Source organism: Aplysia californica, unplaced genomic scaffold, assembly GCF_000002075.1.
Source record: "Aplysia californica isolate F4 #8 unplaced genomic scaffold, AplCal3.0 scaffold00225, whole genome shotgun sequence".
In the NCBI taxonomy this organism is placed as follows: Eukaryota; Metazoa; Mollusca; class Gastropoda; order Aplysiida; family Aplysiidae; genus Aplysia; species Aplysia californica.
Window position 1 is genome coordinate 1,056,272 of NW_004797495.1, and position 6,524 is coordinate 1,062,795.

Below are 6,524 nucleotides of genomic sequence, written 5' to 3' on the forward strand. Positions count from 1 at the left end.
GTTTCAAAGAGATCTTCGTACTAGAAGTATTTCAAAATGTGAAGAATACAACCCGGGGGTACAAAATGACCCAACGGCGTACGGATAGGGTTAAAGATCATGTCTTTGTTATCAAAAGAAAAGACTCGTCATATTCAAAACCGTTGAACCGCGGGGGTGTCACGACTTGGCAGGGGTGGTGAATCTGGTGCAGAAAATGTAACTCCGGTCTGAGTGATATCAGATGTCGGTCACGAATCTCAAACTCTAGATAAACGGATAAATTGGGGGGGGGGGGTGGTTGTGGGTAGGCAGGGGTAAATTGAGTCTTTCCCGGGGAAAGGGGGTGGCAGGAGTAAAACTGACTTGGAAGAGCTGCTTGCTGGTTTTCATCTTAAGTGTTGTAGTTATTTTTGTATACTGGATGGTTCCTTGCAGCTTGTCGGTGTTGCGCTGTCGCGCTGTCAGAATTGTGTTACTGGGGTGGTAAAATGTATACTCGACGGATCAAACAAACTGTCAGCTGTTCCTTTGGCCTTTGACCTTTCTGTGGTAGGTGTTCTGATACCACCAGTAGGACAGGACAGCCAGTTGGGCCACCTATTGGACTGGAAGACAGCAAATAAAAAGTGATGAATAGTGGACAGCCTGAGAAGATAATTATCTCTGAAATGTCTTGCGCTGTACTCACTGACGAAAGACATTATGTAACTTATGATTTCTATAGTTAAAGTAAAAGAGTAATCGTTGGTGGGTCAGAAAGTTTCTTTTTTGAATTTAGGTGTATCTCAAAAACATTTATAAGTCCTGAAAATATACTTAAGAATTATACATCTGTTATGATTATACATTTGTGATTCAAATCAAAACAGTACATAATATTGCTGTCTACAGTTTCGTTGTCTTTTGTTAAAGAACATTTTGAACATTTGCACTGATGATTCTGGCTTTAGATATTTTTGCATTTAGGTTTCTCTTTAACACCTGCACTTGTCATATTATTAGTAACCTACCTTAAACTTCACAGTACCACCTATATAATGAATACTTTTATATTGAACTGTAAATGTCTCAGAGGATTTTCTTTGACACGTTTTCATCTTCTTTGTTAACATATTAAAACTTGCATCTTGACTTAGCTCCGACCCCATGTTACTGACCCTTTAGAACTGCTATCTTGACTTAGTTCAAAACCACGTGTTATTTGCCCTTTAAAAGTTGTACCTTGACTTAGCTCCAACCCCATATTGTTGACCCTTTAGAACCCATGTATTGACTTAGCTCCAAACCCACGTTATCGACAATTTATAATCCATATATTTTAACTTAGTTCCAATCCCGCGTTATTGGCCCTTTAAAAGTTGTATCCTGACTTAGTTCCAACCCCACATTGTTGACCCTTTAAAAGTTGTATCTTGACTTAGTTCCATCCCCACGTTCTTGACCCTTAAGAACCCATGTATTGACTGACCTCCAACCCCACATTATTCACCCTTTAGAACCCATATGAAATTGAAATATTATGTCTTAAATTATGTGTCAATAACAAAGCTCCCTCATATCTTAGTAATATCATCCAGATTTATGTTCCACCTAGATCACTGTGAATAGGCGATCAGTATCTTTTAAGAGTTCCTAGAAAAGGAGGTATAAAATTAACTGAAAGATCGTTTGTCCACCTTGCTCCGTCAGTTTGGAACTCTCTTCCCCAACCCTTTAGACATACATCCTTTGAGTCTAATTTTAAAATATCTTTAAAGACATATCATTTTTGTTAGTAGATTCATGTTCAGTACAATGTTACGTAAATTTTAATGACTATGTATCCATTTATGTATTTTGCGAATAGCATTGTGTATATTATTTTATGTATTTGTATGTGCTCATTTCGTAATGTGTAGGCGTGCGCGTGTGATAAGCAAGTAGGTGCGTGTGCGTGTGTGTGTGTGTGTGTGTGAAAGAATATTGTTCATACATATATTTATGTAAAGCGCCTAGAACTGTGTTCATACGGGAGTGGCCGCTATAGATATGTTCTACGTTATTATTATTATTATTGTTATTATTATTATTATTATTATTAGTATTATTATTATTATTATTATTATTATTATTCTGACTTAGCTCCAACCCCACATTGTTGACCTTTTAGGGCGTGTATCTTGATTTAGCTCCAAACCCACGTTATTGACCCTTTAGAACACCATATATTTTGACTTAGTTCCAACCCCATGTTATTAGTCCTTTAAAAGTGGTATCTTGACTTAGCCCCAACCCCACGTTGTTGACCCTTTAGAACTCATGTATTTACTAAGCTCCAACCCCACGTTATTCACATTTAGAACCCATATAAAATTGCAATATTATGTCATAAATGTGTCAATAACAAAGATCCCTCCTGTGTTAGTGATCTCATCCAGATTTATGCTCCACCTAGATCACTAAGATTAGGCGATCAGTATCTTTTTAAGAGTTCCTAGAGAAGGACAAAAATTATCTGAAAGATTGTTTGCCCACCTTGCTCCATCAATTTGGCTCTCTTCCCCAACCCTTGAGACATACATCTGAGTCTAAATTGTAACTGTCTTTAAAGATATATCATTTTTATGTCAGTAGATTCCTGTTCAGTACAATGTTATGTAAATGACTATGTATCCATTTGTGTATATTGCAAATTGCATTGTATATATTATTATGACCGTCAATGATTTATTTATAGAGGCACCAGCATTCCATGTCCAGGTGCTGTTTTAGCCTGTATATTATTATATTTATTTGTGTGTGCTCATTTCGTAACGATGTGTAGGCGTGCGCGTGTGATAAGCAAGTAGGTGCGTGCGTGTGTGCGTGTGTGCGTGTGTGCGTGTGTGCGTGTGTGCGTGTGTGCGTGTGTGCGTGTGTGTGTGTGTGTGTGTGTGTGTGTGTGTGTGTGTGTGTGTGTGTGTTTGTGCGCTGCGTGCGTCCGTGCGTACGTGTGTGTATGAATAATGTTCGTACATGCATTTATGTAAAGCGCCTAGAGCTGTGTTCACACGAGAGTGGGCGCGAAAGAAATGATCTGCATTATTATTATTTTATTATGATCGCCGATGTCTGTCGCAGATCTGGCACTGGATGATTATTAATATCATTATTATTATTATTATTCTGACTTAGCTCCGACCCCACATTTTTGACGATTTAGGACTTGTATCTTGACTTAGTTCCAACCCCACATTGTTGACCCTTTAGAACCCATATATTTTGACTTAGTTCCAACCCCACGTTATTAGCCCTTAAAAAAGTGTGTATCTAGACTTAGCTCCGACCCCACATTGTTGATCCTTTAGAACGTGTATCTTGATTTAGTATAAGTTGTAGATTGACTCAGCTCCAACCCCACGTTGTTGACCCTTCAGTGCCTGTATCTTTACTTAGCTCCAACCCCACGTTGGGGACTCTGTAGAACTCATATCGTGAATAAGCTCTAACCCCCATCTTCACTTATATAGCTCCAATCCCACGTCGTTGACCTATTCGAACTTGTATCGAGACTTAGCTCCACGTATCTTGACTTTGCTCCAACCCCATCGTGATTCAGATTCGATCTCATGCTGACTCTTTAGAACTTGTATCTTGACTGAACTCCAGCCCCACGCTATTGACCCTTTGAAACTCGTATCAAATATATGTATACACAGACTGAACTGTCAATATGTTTTTCTGTCCGTCTAAAAAACAGTTCAAGAATTCGAAAAACGGAATTTATCTTATATTTGGACTATCATAATCTTTTTTGTGTGCTTTTCCTTTGAACTGCAGGGGAGCTTTCAGAATTCTTTGAACACAATTGAAACTGCGCAAAATCTCTTGTACACCAAGCTGAAATATATGTATATATTTAATAAATTTATAGTATAGAATCTATCTTTCTGGTCTTCTTTTTTGTTGTAAGGTATTCAAGTTTATTCTCTTTTCATCATTGCGGGTGTTCGTTGTGCGCTTCTTGAGGGTCCTTCTTTTCTTTCTCACTGTTTCTGTCGGCTACCTGTCTTACTTTTCGTCTGCTATGAAATGGCCATTGTATTTCAAAGTGCTTCATGCTTCTCTTACCAAGTGAAAGTCACGTTTTCATTGTCATCATCAGTATTTACTACTAGTGTTTTTCTTTTTCCAACTATCTCTTCTTCGCTATTTCTTGGCTAATTGCCCATTTGTTTGTGCATGTTGTACTTTGTAACTTAGTTGTCATACGTATGGGTTGATCTTCATCTTGTGCTTTCTTTACTCATGCTCTCATGCTAAATAAGATACTAGAGTTTGTGGTGTAGAAAGTCAGTTTCTTTGCCGTGGCAAACAGAGGACTTGAGTTTGGTTTCTGATGGGGAAAGATTTAAAAAACAAAACAAATCTTGTACATATATTTCTGTCTGGACCAAAGCAGCCTTTCCCGCAAATGATCAAGTCGAGTACCGCACGCGGAAGACCTGAGGTTGATTCCCAAATGGGGAGTTTTCATCCCGTATCTCGGTTTTTCTGCTAGGACATCGTATCCCTCTCAAATCGAGTCTGCACTGGCAGACAGGGAGTCTGCCCTGGCAGACAGGGACAAAACCCGCCTCCGAAATGATTTAAACTTGGTTGATTTGGGGGTTAGGTTGGGGGGCAAAACGTCAACAGAAAAAAGCAACAATTTACACCTAGTTGGTAGGGTTAATCATGCTTTATCAAAATAACCCCTCGTCAAATCTTCCCAATGGACTTCCGGGCGGGGTCAAATTTAAAGTGTTAACAAAGCGTGTGCGAAATAGGGCGCTTTCCTTAATAATGAACTTTGGAATAGTCAATTCAATGAGTGACAAACTGGTAGAAGGTGCTGTGTTCAGCATATTTGATGAGTTTAGACTTGTTACTTAGATACAAATCAAGCGTCCTGAATTTTGAAGAGATAGAAGCATTTTTATTTAAATTATAGACCTTCCACAGTTTTAGCATAGATCTAAATCAAAGTTGTATTTTTTTTTCTTCTTTTTTTTTGACTTACGAATAGGGTCATTTCTCAAATAATATTTGAGACCCCCCCCCCCCCCAACTAAGCGAAACAAGTCACCAGGAAAGGTCATTCTATGTAGAAATGCATTAAACTACAAAAGTAAAATAATTGCCCCTGTTGACCCTTTCCTTTGGCATAGGCACAAATGGTGTGCAAATAATTTCAATTGTGATCCTTCCCCGGAAATACAGGAACACATTCACCGGAAGCTAGTCTACGTCTTTTGGTACAAACTGCAAAACACGATAAGTTGGTGTTTTTATAAGTCGCCCAAAAGGCAGTTGTCAAATTAAAATTGAGAAAGGTTCAATGTGTTTTTAAAACCTTTGTTAACAACAGTCCATTCAAGACTGCCACTTAAGGGACGATAACAATGTAAGGATTTTAATCGGTAAGCCCTCCTGCAGGAATAAAGTAAAGACGATCCCATTGACACAGTGATAGGGAAAGAGCAAAGAAACAGCTATCTGAATAGGGGGAGTTGTTACTGTGCAGTCCCCTTGCGCTGCTTTGTGCACTGAGGAACTGCAAAGTCTACTGCAAAGAAACACACACACACACATACCCTAGCAGTCGGTGATGAAACCAACCTCGCGTCGCCTAGTGGCGTAGCCCATCACGCGCTAATCGTCAAAGCGGGCCCGCCACGATGTCGGACAAAAGCCCAAAGAAAAATTGCAATATCTTGGCAGTAGAGAAAATTTGTTAATACTAATACCAGGCCTACTGCTAGATCCAGATCTAGGCGTAGATATTATAGAAAACAGAATGCATTAAAAAAATGTAGTGTAGTCTACAGTCTATGTCATAAGTACTAGATAGATCATAGATCAACAAACCTGTCGACATAAATGATAAATTCACCTTAAATAAAGTGTTTGGCTCCACATCTAGATTCTCCCACCATACTAATTAACTGAACTAGATCTAGATATGTATCAGTAGGATCTAGATCAACAATTAAGTTCTGTAAGAACTATTACAATACTGTAGTCTGCGTCAACTCTATGCTGGATCAACGAACCTTTCGACATTCACCTTTCACACAAAAAAACAACCAAACAATCATAAAACAGTGGGTGGCTTTATCATAAATACTCATTAACTATTTCAAACAGAACATCGTGCCAAAAACTTCGCTAGCAGTCAAATCAGACGTCTTGTCAATTTGTCATGGGAGTCATGGGAGGAAATTTAAGTGTTGTTGATGTCTGATGATGGCTTGTTGACCTCGATCCCAAGGTCAAAGGTTGTTTCTTTGCAGTCCCCCAGTGCATAAAGCCGCGCTAGGGGACTGCACAGTCCCCGAGTAAGCAGTCCCCTAGCAACTTCCATCTGAATTACCTCGATTTCACCGAAATCACGCGCTCGGAAGGCGGCGAGTCGGCTTACGTGCGGTCTTCATATTTATCCGGTTGCAATTGCACTATAAACACACAAGCACTCTCTCACATACACACACATACATGCACACCCAAATATATACATACACAAACATACACACACACACACA